The sequence below is a fragment of the Drosophila gunungcola genome, unplaced genomic scaffold (assembly GCF_025200985.1).
Source record: "Drosophila gunungcola strain Sukarami unplaced genomic scaffold, Dgunungcola_SK_2 000128F, whole genome shotgun sequence".
Taxonomy (NCBI): Eukaryota; Metazoa; Arthropoda; class Insecta; order Diptera; family Drosophilidae; genus Drosophila; species Drosophila gunungcola.
In genome coordinates, this window is record NW_026453289.1 from 1 (window position 1) to 15,442 (window position 15,442).

The 15,442-nt window shown below is 40.1% G+C and overlaps 1 pseudogene; it reads right to left on the reverse strand.

The window, feature by feature from the left end:
• Positions 1–6,778: 6,778 nt before the first annotated feature.
• LOC128265523 (uncharacterized) lies at positions 6,779–14,550 on the reverse strand (annotated as a pseudogene).
• Between the last annotated feature and the right edge of the window lie 892 nt (positions 14,551–15,442).

A 15,442-nucleotide genomic window follows, 5' to 3' on the forward strand; every position in this document is an offset into this window, starting at 1 on the left:
GATTTTGACCACGCCCAGTCCGGCCTCCAAATCCCATGTATAAATAAATCGTACGTGTTACTTTTTTTTTATTTTACTTGTCATCTATATTTAACTCGAAGTCTAAATTTGTCCGAAAAATTAATTTTGTAGTTAAACATTTCTTAAACGGACTAAAAAAAATTTTGAAAAATAATTTGGACTTTATGCCAAAAGAAAACTTTTCATCCCAATGTGCAACGGCTCAGTTTCTCGAGATATATTTCATTGGTGAGGATGAACAAGGGAGTTAAGGTTGACTTAAGGTGTAAAAAAACTGCGGTGTAAAACAGGATTATCTGAAATCCCTCAGTTAATGCTGCATAGAGGCTGTCTACTTTGAAATTGCTCCTAACATTCTGGCTATTCTGGTTTAAAAGCCTAAATTTATGGAATTTTTGTTAATAAGAGAAAAAAAAAAACGATAAGCATTTATAACATACATTTTTATACTGTAATGGTTGCCTTGACCAAATTAAATGTCTAGCTTAAAAATTTGAAGTTCTGTTTATCACCTTACGATATTACAACTACTCTTCAGCCCTGTGTAATAAATAGTTTTTAGTATTTTTAGTTTTTGTAAATCCGTCTGTTCAGAACGGGCTTTATTAATTCAATCTCACTTGACTTAAGAATAAAGTTGGCTTGACTTACAATTCATATAGCTGCACGAGCAGCGCCGCGGCCAACGCTTATGTATCTAAATATATATGTTAATGTATACGTAATTGTATATAGGCGGCGCAAGCAGCGGCCGCGCATGAGAGAGAGTGTAATGCTCACATGGTAACCGAATGGTCGGCCGCGCATGCAGACATGCCGGCTCAGTGTGTACTTCATATTTGAGCATACTACATCTCCCTCCTTTTGAACGTAATCTATGGAGTTATTTTGTTAATTATTTTGATAAATATATATATTGGAAAAACTTTTTTTTTGTTATTATTATTATTTTTTTTTTGGTTAATATAGTAAATATTGGAAAAGTTAGTGAAGTCAAAACTTGGAAAATTTATGCGACTATTTCTTATTATTTATTATTATAATAAAGTAATTAAACTTTTTTTTGAAGAGAAAAATTTGATGTAATTTTATTTTTTTTCCTTATGAATGGCCGTCCTACAAAATCTATTCTATAAAAATTTTTAGTCTATCCCTATGAACTGTCTGAGTTTTGTTTTTTGCATTTAAAATTGTTATATTATTATTGGGTTCTATCTTCTTTACCATATATGGTCCTGTATATTTTAAATCTTTTTGTTTTTGCTTGATAGTTTCTAGCATTATTCTGGCTCTTTTATATGCCTGTTCTAATCTAAATTTAGAATCCCTTAGCATAATCTTCTATATTATATAATGGTTCTATTCTATCTATGCTATTGAAACGTTTTGGTAAGTTTGGAGTTTTCCCAAAAAACTAGTTCGTATGGACAATAATCATGTGCCATAGAGGGGTTTGTGTTAAAGCAGAATACGAAGTATTGTAGCCATACATCCCAATCTGTTTTATCAACTGAGATGTATGAGCGTATGAACTCGTTAAGTGGTCTGTGGCTTCGCTCCATTGTTTCGACAGTTTGGAGATGGTGTGCAGTAGAATTTATGTTTTTGATATTTAAATTTTTACATAAATCTTCAATTATTGAATTTTTATATTCTGTTCCCATGTCCGTAATGAACGTCTTAATTGGACCGTACTTCAGAATAAAATCTTCATATATAGCTTTTGCTATTGATTTGCACTTTTATTTGCAATTGGTATTGCTACAAGGTGTTTTGTTAAATCGCAGATTAAAGTAACTGCGTATTCATTCTCTTGTTCAGACTTAGGCAGTGGACCGATCGTGTCCACGATTACCGTGTCGAAAGTAGCGCTACTCTCAATGATTTTAATGTTTAATTGCTCATTTTCTTGAAATTATCTATTCAAAGATATTTTCCCACGGTGCCACTTTGAGTTGGCTGATATGATGTACACCGGCTTGCTTCTCAATCCTTTAGAAAAACTGACCTAAGTCAAGGACTCCATTGGTATATAAATCGCTAACATCATATCTTGCAGTAATTTTTTTTCCATGTTTAAATAGACATAGCATATTTTTTTTACGTGCAAGGTCACTACTTTACTTACTTCGTCATTGTTTATGTCTCCTTATACGTTGGGCTTTGAAGCTTTTTTTATAGATTGCCTAGGCAAGTCTATTTCTTTTTCTCCTGCGCAGGATTTCTGTCTACTTTGGTATCTTGTAGTGACTTTATTTATATTTTGTAGTTCTTTGATGGTTATTCTTAATAAAGTATCAGTTTCAAATTCAGTGATTGTAATGAAGTTTTTTTTATGGCAATGGAGAATGTTTAATGCACGCATTCTAAATTCTGGGTCTTTAATAATTATTTCCTCAAGACATATATCCAATTCTATAGTGTTAAATGTCCTGATTTAAAAAAAAAAATCATTTTTTTTCAATAAAAGGGTATTAAATTGAACACTCTAACCTTTTAATTTTTTTTTTTATCTTATGTAGATCGTGTGCTCTACTTAAATACTTCTTCTTTAAACATTTATTGTGCAACTTGTATATTTTGGTAACAAAATTTGCGCTTATGATGACAATGATTATTATTAAGAGTATATGCACCCAATATAGGTCAATATTGTTTGGTTCCACTTTGCTAATAACGTTAGCAGTGGAGTCCACTGACTTAACGTCTACAATTCCCATGTTGGGTAAATATACTTCTAATATATATGTATTATTATAATTACTATGATTTTCTACAGAGAATTTATTTATTTTATTGTTATTCATTCATATTTAAATATTAAATATTCCTGTCTTGCATATATTCCTGCCTAGCTTTTAGGGCCTGAGAAGCACTCAGCTAAATAACGTCATCAAACAAAAATTTAGGAATTTAGTTATTCAAAACTGATTGATTAAATAATTGTAATGAAATGTCTGCTAGCATAATCGCATAAATTTCCTTTCGATAAAATTGAAAATTGAAAAAAATGTTTGTGTTAGTTTTTATATAACTGATTTACAATATTTTGCTCTATATAAGCCAATATCAGTTATATGTTGTTAGTATATAGCCTAACAGTGGTTAGTATTTTTCGAGCAGTGCTTTCGCGCATCGGCTCGGGTTTAGAAGTTTAAAATTAAAGGCAACTTAGGCATTGGCATAAATGCAGCCCTTGTTGCGTTACTTTGCTCGTCTGAAAAGCTCTTTTTCGATGATTTTTAAATTTCCCTCGTGGGCTTCTTTTTCCTGCGGGGTCTTGGCTTCTTTTAAGTATTGTAGTCCTGGATTAGTCGTCGGTGCTGAAGAAGCTTTATCCTTTTTCCGCTTCTTTTCCTCTTTTGGTTTAATTTGTTGCGTTCTTGTCGTGCCCAGTACTCAGCTATTGTGAGGGGGCGTGGTCCATCGTTAGGACACAACTGCAAAGCCTCTTCTAGGCTTGTTGCGTCTCTTTGCTCAACAGGAGCAGGGACCCCCCACGACGGTGCAAAGGGCGGACTGCCTTCCGCACTCAGATGCCTCCTTCGTTGGTGTAGCCGGCGGTCTGCCTACCACACTTCAGTTTCCTTCGTTGTTGTCTTTGTCTTCCTTCTTTATTTTGTGTTGGTTTTGTATTGGCTTGGCTTACAATTCATATAGCTGCACGAGCAGCGCCGCGGAACCACCAGTTTAAATTTCGTTCCATCTAGGTTGCACTCGCTCCCAACTAATCCTGCCTTCTCAAACGGCCAAGTTACGTTGAGATACCAAACAAAGTCTTGGAAACGGCCCAAAAAAATTGCATCAGTGCGCTCAACCTCAAACCGGCTTAAGGTATAAACTTTGCATTGCGGCCAAACACAAAGAGACAAAGATATCCTTAACCAGAAATCATTTGCAGCGTTACGCTTTCCATCAGCCATAGTGAGACTATCAAATCCGGTCCTCTGCCACTGCTTTGCCGATCAGCAGCGCGCCAGCGCTTTTCTATTACCACACATAGACCCCCCGGTGTCTACCACTACTCTAGGATGGTGCAAGCAAAGAAACAGAATCACTATAAGCTTCGACGAGGGACGAAACATGTCCGGGCGGTTTTGGAAAACTAGCGCCGCCATATAGAGACCGATAAGTTTCCAGCCCCAACCCAGCTAATGCGCTCGGATTAAAACCTCCACATTTAGATACCTAAGCCATATGTGCATATAAGCCTACGCGATCGTTTATGGCCAGACCGGACTGTGTCTTAGCCAGAACGAAAACCAATACATTTTCCAGCTTTGCGAATTCACTCGCAGATTAGTTACGGAAACACACAATACTGGCTGGAAGTGTGCAAGCGATGCCATAACTCTATCAAAACAAAGGAAACAATGCGTACACAAATTTCCGGATATAATCATTTTCATTAAGTAAAATAAAACTTCCTCCCCATACACTAAAGCAAGGGAGTAATCAAGTCGTCATCCATGTATTCTTAAGGCCTTCAATGAGGACGCGGGTAATTGTACCAAAAGAATTTTAGCTTAATCCAACTATTAGTTATGTCCGTGTTATGCTGATACACCATCGATGATGCCGTTATCGCGCAGTCAGTTACGTTTATAGCGATTTTTCTTGTGTTTTGATTATTCACTTGTAATTCTGTTAACACGTCTGCGTTGTGTTTGCATTATTTTTAAAAAAGGAAAATGTTTTGTGGTAATCATTAATCTTATACATTTTTGCATATATATATAATTAAATATTCGTACTATAAGTTTTACAAAAAAAAACTTTATTTAATTTTATTTATCAACTAGTACAATTATTATTATTTGGAAGAACACGTCCTAATTGTTTTAGGTCTCAAACTGAACTCGCTTCTTTACTTAAACTGCTTTGACGATCATACCTCGGTTTTGAGCTTTAGAGCTTTCTAAGAGTGGAGTTGGTGTTAATTGAGTGAGTTTTCTAATTGCCCTTTGGATTGTTGATTGATAATGCACCAGCCACTCAATCCGATTGTTTAGTCTAGAATCTTGGGGTTTTGCTCGCATGGTAATTTTCCATTGGGATCCGAAAGTGTGGGAACGAACTGATAACGTAATTTGATTCGTTCTGGATGTTTAGTCTAAGGCTTGGGTACATTTGCAATTAGATATCGGCTGATTCGTTTTGGATGTTTAGTCTAAGGCTTGGGTACATTTGCAATTAGATATCGGCTGATTTGGGTACTAAGGGTGTATGTGTGTGTAGGCGTGTGGACATGTGCATAAGAGTTATATGGGATTATGGATATGTCACTCCCCCATACTTTGAATTTGGCCTGTCCTCGAGTGGAAAGGGTTGGATATAACATTATATTTTCTTCTATCTTAACTGAGTTTGGTAGATCGTTTACAATTTCTGTACTTTTTGGTTTTTCTTCCTTTGGTTTTACATATTTTACAATTAATTTTCTTGGTATGTTCTTAAACTTATAGAATAGATACAATAATATGCTTATGATTGTAATTACAAAAGTAGTTGCTGTTATTATTTGAAACACATTATTATATTTTGTATGTGCTTTTATAATTTCTTTTGTTTGGATATATGACAGCGGTTCTCATTTTGTTACATTATTGTTTATATAAATGCTTTGTGTATATTCTAAATTGGTATTTGAAAGAATTAAGAATTTTAATAAAAATATTACAAAATATAGAAATTTCTTTATTAATGCAATTTGGATTTAAAAATGTTTTAGGGATATTCCATGTCAATAAAATATTTGGTTCAACATAATTAATATGGAAATTTTTATGTGTTTTGGTATATTTACAGCTTGTGGATTCTTGTTTGATTATTCCATTTATACTTTCATTGAATACTACTTTTCCTGTTTCTTTATTAAATACTTTTTCTTCATGAAGGTAATACTTATCAAATATATTTTCTGTTAGAATAGTATTATTATCATCTGGATACGGAATTATTTCAAAAATTGGTGCTTTTATGATTTCTGTAGGAATGTGGGAAATTATCAAAATTGCGTTTGTGTCTGTTTTAGCCAAGTGGAAGTTTTAATTTTCAACAATTTCTCAGAACTTATTCTTGTTAAATCATCATGTTTTAATAATTTTGGATTAAATATACCAAGTCTCGTCAACTGCATTCCCAACTCAATATCCTCTATGTATTCCGTAAAATGTTGTAAGTTAAATATTAAAACACTAGCTTGTTGCTCCCTTTCATCATCTTCTTTTAACTTATTAATAACTTCAATGCCATTATTTATTACATCAATAATCATATTTAAATCCATGTTTTGTATGATATTTTTTGATAGGTTAATTATTTTCTGCTCTTACTCTTCCTTATCATCTTGATCTAATGTTCCGAATAAATATTTGTAAGTTGTGCCAATAATATTAAATAATCCTCGTTTGTTACGTTTGGCTAGTTTAATTCCATTTATTTCTCTTTTAAGTTTTGCTGCTAAATAACGAATTTGTAAAATGTCATTAAATTCATTTGCTTCTTTTAAAAGGCTTTCAAATATTTGCTCAGTTTTGGTTATGTTTATGCTTAGATAATGATATTCAAAATTGGTTGGAATATCTATTGACCCGGTTTTGAATATGAAAAGCTGGGGGGGTGGCGGATTTCTGCCCTTGGAGGTGATGAAGGAAATGGCGACTCGTTGGGTTCCTTTTTATTCACTTTGATTTTTATTTCAATATAACTTATTTCACATAACTTGCACAACTTCACTTAGTGGCTTCGAAATTATAACTCCTTAACTCTACTTAAATCTAATGCTAGGAGAGCGGGGGTGGAGACTGTTAACAGACCGAGAGCGAGATGAGAGTTCATCTGGACATAACTGCTCTCGACTGTTAACGAATAATTTGGACAGTGGCCCCTTCTTGGCGCGGACATTCTCCCCCCCTTGCGACGGCAAACGTAGCAACCAAGTTTTCCACACGTCTGGCGCCTTAAGATTGTCTACAGGATCCCGAGACAATCCAGCCGAACACAGTGCTTTGTGCGACAGGCAGCCCCTCATCCAGATTTAGGAACCCGGGTTGGATGACGTCACGATAGACGTCAGAGCCCAATACCAGGGATATCGTCGCCGGGCGATGAAACTGTTCATCAGCAAGACGGATATCATTAAACCTAGCGCGAACATCGTCGGCTAGTGCACGGATTGGAGTGCGAGTGGAGAAGTTGGGGCTGACCTTGAGCACCACGTCGATTTTGAAGGTGCCTGTTCGAGACCTTATCGTCGCCGAACAGACCGTCTCGTCTCCGACGCTTGTCGTGGGGAGCCGGAACGCCGCAGCGAGCGATCTATCAATGGTGCTCACCGGGGAGCACGGGTCGATCAGGGCACCCGTCTCGTATTTATTGGTTCCTGTGTCGAGAACCACGATGGCCGTCGGGATGATTTGCACACTCCGATGCTGCAACAGAGACGCCACAGATGGAGCTACAGTTGGCGCTTCGGCCTGGTCGGAATGCTGGGAACGATTCCGCGAGCTGGGTGTTGGACCCCGAGAGCGTGAGCCGGAAGCTGATGGTCGTGATGCAGTTACCGATGGTCGCACTGGAGAAATTGTCTGGCGTCGCGAACTGGAAGACTCGCGCATATGGAGCAACGTGTGGTGGTCCTGCCCACATTTTTTGCACGTGTCTCCGCTGCGACATACTTCTTCGGAGTGCTGATGTGCCAGGCAATTAGCGCAGTATTGTTAATGATAACGGCGCGTAGCCGCTTTTCAGTACTGAGCCTCATTTCCGTAGCGGATGGATTCCCCGACAGACTCGGCAGCGGTAGGATCGAGTACCTCGGGAACGTCTGTCGTCCAGAGTTTGGGCGCTGCGAGGTCGTGGAGCCATGGTTTTAATGCTTTAATATATAAAAAAAATAAATGATAAGTACATTTAGTGTCAATCGTGAACGAATTTTGGAGCATGAGGACAGAAGGCACTATTTTGGAAGTACTGAGGCTGCCTTGGCCTCCATAGGAAGAAGTACTAGCTTATGGACGGGACGTTTAATAATTCCTCGAGCGGTACGGATTTCTACTACGCGAACTCTACTATCGGCCCCTGGAAAGACAGATACAACTCTGCCGAGCCGCCAGTCGTTTGATGGCATATTGTCTTCTTTGACTACCACCATATCATCGACTTGTATATCTTTGGACGGATTCTGCCACTTATTGCGCTTGTGCAGTTCCTTTAAATATTCCTCTTCCATCGCGCACTGAACTGCTGATGCAGGGCCTTTAAATGTTGCCAGCGATTTATAATCGACTTAGCATCGCCCTTAATTTCGGGTTCAGCTGTGGAAAGCAACGGACCCCCAATCAGAAAGTGGCCTGGCGTTAACGCCAACAAATCAGAAGGATTTTCGGACATGGGAGACAGTGGCCTGGAGTTAATGCACGCTTCAACTTTGGCAAGAAGGTAGAGAGCTCTTCAAACGTATACTTCCGACTTGACGTCGACTTGTAGAAAAGTGTTTTAAAGCTTTTCACTCCAGCCTCCCAGAGTCCTCCCATATGTGGAGCTCCTGGTGGAATGAAACGCCACAAAAGTCCCTGATGGCTATAGGCATCAGTCACAGACTCCTTGATCGCTTGCATAAAATCACGCGAAAGTAGAGTCGCTGCCCCCACAAAGGTTTTGCCATTATCCGAATGAACCCGCTGAGGACAACCCCTCCTCGCTACGAATCGGGCAAAGGCTGCGAGGAACTTCTCGGTTGTGAGGTCGGAGGTAGGCTCTAAATGGATCGCCTTTGTGGAGAAACATACAAACACGCAAACATATCCCTTGGTAATGAGGCATGCTCTGCCTGTATAGTTTTTTATTTCAAATGGGCCTGCATAATCAATGCCAGTATATGTAAAAGGCCTGGAAAAGGAAACTCGATCGGTCGGAAGATCGCCCATTAATTGCGTCTGTAATTTCTTCTTGTAAATAGTACACACCTTACAGGAGTTTAGCACAGCTTTTACCAGATTCTTGAGTTTAGGAATCCAATACTTCGATCGAATGAGGCGTACCACTAGTTGGTTGCCGCCATGCAGGGAAATCTGGTGTGAAAAAAGGACGAGCAGACGAGAAAGCCTACAGTTATATGGCAGTATAATAGGATGGCGCTCGTCATACTGAAGTGCTGTTGAGGCAGTAATGCGACCACATGCTCTTAAAAGGCCGTGCTGGTCTAGGAATGGAAACAGGTTGGCTATCGGGCTGGACACTGGAATTGGACACTTATCGTTTAGGAATTTAAGCTCTTGGGTATATTCCTCACGTTGAGCATATAGAATAAGGGCTCTTTCAGCTTCTCGGACCTCCTCCTTTGTAGGCCGGTCAGCTGGGCCCCTCGGCATCTTGCGGCAGCGTTGAGTGAACCGTAACACGTACGCAAGGACCCGCAGAGCCTTGTCCAATTTGGAGAATCGTTCCAGAAAATCGTCGGATAGGGCCTTTGCGAAATTGACCTTTACAGCACGCTGCTCTAAGTCTGTAACTGGAGTCGCAAGCCCCTGTGTTGGCCACTGTCCTTTTGGCTGTTGTAACCGGTCCGGTCCTTTCCACCAGAGTTGGCTGTGAACCAGATCCTGCAGCGAAACTCCTCGGCTGGCTAGGTCCGCGGGATTGTGTTCAGATCGCACATGCGCCCAATGCTCAGCGCTCGTCACCTGAGTAATCCTGGTCACTCGGTTGGCTACAAACGTGGCCCATTGGCATGCCGGTTTGTTCAACCATGCGAGGACGATGGTGGAATCAGTCCAGCAGAAAATGTCGGAATTGGAAATTTGCATATTCGGAAGGATAGCTGCGATCATTTCTGACAACAACAAGGCCCCACACAGTTCGAGCCGTGGAAGGGACACCGTTTTAACAGGTGCGACTCGGGTCTTGGCGGTAAGCAGATGTGTCATAATATTATGTCCTACTTCAACCCGCAAGTATATTGCGGCCCCATATGCCTTCTGCGACGCATCACAAAACCCATGATGCTCGACTTTCACCTCTGGCTGGAACCCAACCCACCTAGGAATACGGATTTGCTTGAGCTCGGAATAGCTGCGCAAAAACTCTTGCCATCTTTGATTCATTTCTGTGGGGATATTTTCATCCCAGCCCAACTGTTGCAACCAAATTTCTTGCATAAAGATTTTTGAGCGGACAATAAACGGGGACAGCCATCCCGCGGGGTCAAAAAGTTTCGCGGTCTGGGAAAGAACCTCTCTCTTCGTATACGTAGATTCAATCGAAACTAGCGGTGGAACAAAATAGAACTCGTCCGAGGTCGCATTCCACCGAACCCCAAGTGTTTTGGTAGTGCTTTCGGAATTGAGATCGCGAAAGTCATCGTGGAGTAGGTGTTCGTTAGGGATAGCTTCGAGTATGCTATTCTGATTCGCTGTCCACTTTCTCAACGGGAACCCGGCAAGGTTAAAAGCGTGGCAAAGCTCGCTGATAGCAAGTCGAGCCTCTTGTATGCAATTGGCCCCTGCCAGAACATCGTCTACGTACATAAAATGCCGAATAATATTGGTTGCTTTAGGAAACTCCGTTTCTACGTCGTCTGCCAATTGTTGGAGTACGCGAAGTGCCAGAAACGGTGCACAGTTGACACCAAAGGTGACGGTTTTTAGTTCGAAATCGCTTACTTCTCCTTCTTTGTTTCGGAATAAGATTCTTTGGAACGGCGTGTGCTTGGGATCGACCCAGATTTGACGGTACATTTTTGTAATGTCTGCACTGAACACGTACTGGAAATAACGCCACTTCAAGATCTGAATGGTTAAATCAGATTGTAGGACTGGACCAGCATGAAGAATATCGTTCAAGCTTGTCCATTTGCTGAAGGGCTAGAAGCATTGAATACCACGCGTAGTTTGGTGGTGGTGCTCTCGGGTTTGATCACAGCATGGTGTGGAAGATAATAGTTTGGAGTATCGTAAGACGGGGGAACTTCTCTCATATGACCCAGATCCAAATACTCTTGAATGACTGAGTCATATTGCTCTTTTAGTGGAAAGTCTCTTTTTAAACGGTTTTCGTTCCTAAGAAGCTGAGCTAGGGCAATGGATCGCGAGTGCCCCAATTTGGATCCGAAATTTTCGGGTTCGCGAAACGGTAACGTTACCACGTATTTCCCGCTTGCGTCTCTAGTGGTGGTTTGGAGAAAATTGCTCTCGCAATAGGAATCGGATTCCTTTACCCTCCTTGTTGGTATATTCTCCACCTCCCAAAACTTAGTGAGAAGTTTTTCTAAGACCCTGTCACTTGTTTCGGTTATCTGGGTCGTGAAAGCTGCTACCCGCTTTTGGACTGATGCACTGGACACTGGGCCGGTAAGCACCCAGCCGAAAATAGTCTCCTGTCCTAGCAGAGAGCCGCAAATGTTGGTGCGCGTGCCGCTCAGCAACACGGACGGTAAAATGTCGGCTCCGATCAGAACATCTATCTGGGAACTCTCTAAAAATGTTGGGTCTGCCAGGGGGATGGCCGGTAAATCAACCAGCGCATCTCGTGGAATTGGGTACGACGGAAGCATTCCAGCCAGTTCGGGCAAGACGTAAGCTGTGGTTTCTAGCTGAAGGCCTGGCTTATTAGGGGCTCGAATAGAAAAATGGCAGAGCTTGGTCGCCTGAGCGGAAACGGTTTGATTTAAGCCCGAAACTTGGGCTTGGATAAGGCGGAATGGCAGCTTAATCAGATTGAACAGGCGTTCCAAAATAAACGTTGCCTCAGAACCCGAGTCTATTAGAGCACGAGCCCTGTAGTTCGTTCCCAAGTGGCATATATCAATAATGGCCGTGCCTAGCAAAACCGCTCTAGCACCGGTTGCGAAATAGTTCTGCACACTGGGCGGATTTTCTAGACCGGTGGCGGCCCCTTGCACCGCTGGGTTTTGAGGGCTTGCAGACGAACTACTTGCGGAAGTTGACCCACGGGAAATGGGGTTGCCTTTATGCAACAGTGTATGATGCCGAGCTCGGCATGTGAAACAGCTGTGAGTGCTAGTACAGTCACGTAGCTGGTGTCCTCTTGCGAAGCAATTTAGGCAAAGCTGTTTTTTTTTGATGTAGATTGTTCGCGCATCCACAGACATCTGGAGAAAGCGCTGCATAAGCGCACTGGATGACTTTCTTTTGAGCACAGGTCGCAATTCTTTGGTTTAGTAACTACCTTGGCTTCGAAAGAGTTGAGCTTCCTGGGAACGGGTTGACTCTTAGCGGTAGAGTGATTGCTGTGGCTGGGTTTCATATCCTCAATCGCCTCTAGCGTTCGGTATCGTTCGCTAAGAAACGTGTTCATTTCATCCCAGGTCGGAATGTCGGACTTGGATGAAAGGGACTGCTCCCATAAGGAAAGGGTCAGTTTCGGCAATCTACTGGCGCACAGGAATACCAGGAGACAGTCCCAGTTCTCTGTGGAAATGTTGGAATGAGCCAGCGCTATCAAACACCCTTGGATTGTGCTCTGTAGGTCTTTCAGTGCCTGGCCAGATTCGGTATTTACGGAACCCAAATTAAAAAGCAGTTTGAGTTGGCTATTTACTAGCAGTCTCTTATTTTCGAAACGGTCTCGAAGTGCTTCCCAAGCTGAATTGAAACCCTCATTTGTAAGAGGGGATTTGGATACGATTGCCTTAGCCTCGCCGCTAGTTTTAGCGTTGAGATGGAAAAGTTTTTCGACCGATGTCAACCTAGGATTGTTGACATAAACTGCGGTAAAAAGATCCCTAAATGTTGGCCATTTCAAATAGTCTCCTTCGAAAACCTCAGTGTCGCATGGCGGTAGTCGGCAACCGGACGAAAACGGAATGGGCAGGGTGTTGGAATTGGCGTTGGCCGTTTGAGATTTCACTCGCTCAATTTGTTCAGTTTCGCGGTACAGGATTCGTAAACTTCATAGCAATGCTCATATTTGGCTTGCAGAAGTTCTAACATTGCATGCGCCTCCCCGCCCCCCGCAAGAATTGCGTCTGAACATACTTCGTACTCGTTCTCTACCCTGTCCCATAATGCCTTGATTTGATCACGTCGAACTTGGCACGTGTGGACCGAAGGATCTGAAGCCCCTGAAACGTTTATTCTGGCTTCAAATGTGCTCAGACGGTCAGAGATCGAAATAAATTTGTGGAACTACAGGAGCGTTTAAGGAGCTGTCGCTTTTTGCGTTGGAAATCAACGCTTTGGGTTCTTGTTTACCCTGAGACACACGAGGGGACGCTGATCGTGGTCGCTCTAAGCTTACCCGCGGGGTTGTCTTCAAATTTTTCTTATCCCCTATGGGCATGCTAGAATAAGGATCAGGAAATTGCCTCTATTCGCAGTAAAATAAAAAATCAATTTTATATTAAAATCAATGGACTCGTATTGATCTTGATGCCAAAATTATTTTTACTATTAATTGGTTTAATAAGCAGTAAATAAAAAACCTGGAATTTATGGAATGGAATGAATGGCAATTTTTTTGGAACAAAGCATATAGGAAATATATCAAAAAAGATAAATTGTATATATCCAGAATAGTCACGCTGCTGTGGGATTTGCCAATGACTACTTGGTAACTCGATAGGAAAAAATTAATAAACAATGTTAGTTGGAACACAACAAAACAATTTTTAAGGTGTATTATTTATATATATAATGTCGTATTTATTGTTTAATTATGCTTTGTTTGCCCTCAGGTTACTTGAGTTGTTTATTATTGCTTGAGTTATTTATTATTTTTTTTTTGTATGGAATGGCGCACTGATGTTTATAAATAATAATCAATAATATTAATATATGCCAATATATCGCGTTTTATATGTGACGAAATGAATGGAATGTAACAATAACCCTTTTGAATATTTCCACTGTCCCAAGTGGATTTGGTCGCTCAAGCTTTGACGGAATGAATGGAATGCAACAATAAACCTGTTGAATGTTTCCACTGTCCCAAGTGGAATTGGTTGCTCAAGCTTGGGATATATATGTATATATGTATATATGTATAAGGAAATAACTTTACAAAAAAAACGCAGGTGGAGCTGGAGTATTTCGTTATTAAATTTATTTGCTGCTCCGTCGTGTCGTGCGTAGCCCTCTTGATATGTCTGGTTATTTCTCACATACACTTGTTTGATGTTGTTTATGTAAACAAATACTTGACAAAGATAAAATTAATTTGAAATATGTGTGATCACTTTGCGTTTATTTGTTAACACACATAAACTGGGATGGCTGGGATGTTTGCTGGAAATGTTTGTTGTTTGTGGACTGTATTGTATTTATTTTCGTATATGTATATGTTTCACGAATATGCAAATGTGGATATGTAAAATTATTATTTTAAATTATGTACGTATGTGAATAATTTTCTGGAATGTACGTAAGTGAATATATTTTCGGAAATGTACGTATGTAAATATGTTTCTGGAACGTACGTATGTGAATATATTTTGGAATGTACGTATGTGGAATGTACATTTGTATGTGGATAAAAAAATGGAAATGGAAAAAAAGAAAACCGTGGAGTCGCAAAATGGCGATCGGTTGGAAATAGTAAAAATCGTACTTATCTTTTGTTCTTAAAATTGAAGAAAATCCACCGGTGCCGCTGGGAATTGCAGATCGATCCGGCCGAAGAACCAAAAAATGAAAAGCTGGGGGGTGGCGGATTTCTGCCCTTGGAGGTGATGAAGGAAATGGCGACTCGTTGGGTTCCTTTTTATTCACTTTGATTTTTATTTCAATATAACTTATTTCACATAACTTGCACAACTTCACTTAGTGGCTTCGAAATTATAACTCCTTAACTCTACTTAAATCTAATGCTAGGAGAGCCGGGGGGGGGGAAACTGTTAACAGACCGAGAGCGAGATGAGAGTTCATCTGGACATAACTGCTCTCTACTGTTAACGAATAATTTGGACAGTGGCCCCTCCTTGGCGCGGACAGAATACAAGGTAACATTTTGGGCTTTAGACTGATTTATCTCAATGTTTTGTCCCATTGCCATTTTAGTTATAGTCAATAAAATTATCGACAGAGTAATAATCTTAAACAGTTTGTTGTGCACTTTGGTTTCCTTCCGCTTCCCTAGAATTATCGTATTTACTTTTATTAATTTTATTTTTCTTTTTAAACTTTGATTTATAATGAGTTATCTTTCTACCTCTATTAGTTTCTTCAAAAGTTTATCGACTATTTTCCTCAAACTTCCTGTTTTCTATGTATACTTGTTTTCTATGTCTGTTTCGTTTCCTATTATCCTTAAATTTTCGTTTACTGTTTTATGGAACCTTTCTATATCAGATATACCGTTTTTGCTCGTAGTTACTTGAATTTGTACTCCTTCTGAATTTAACCAATTGTGTAAGGCTTTTTCTTTGAATTCTGCATAAGTGAGGATATCTTCTAAATTTTTT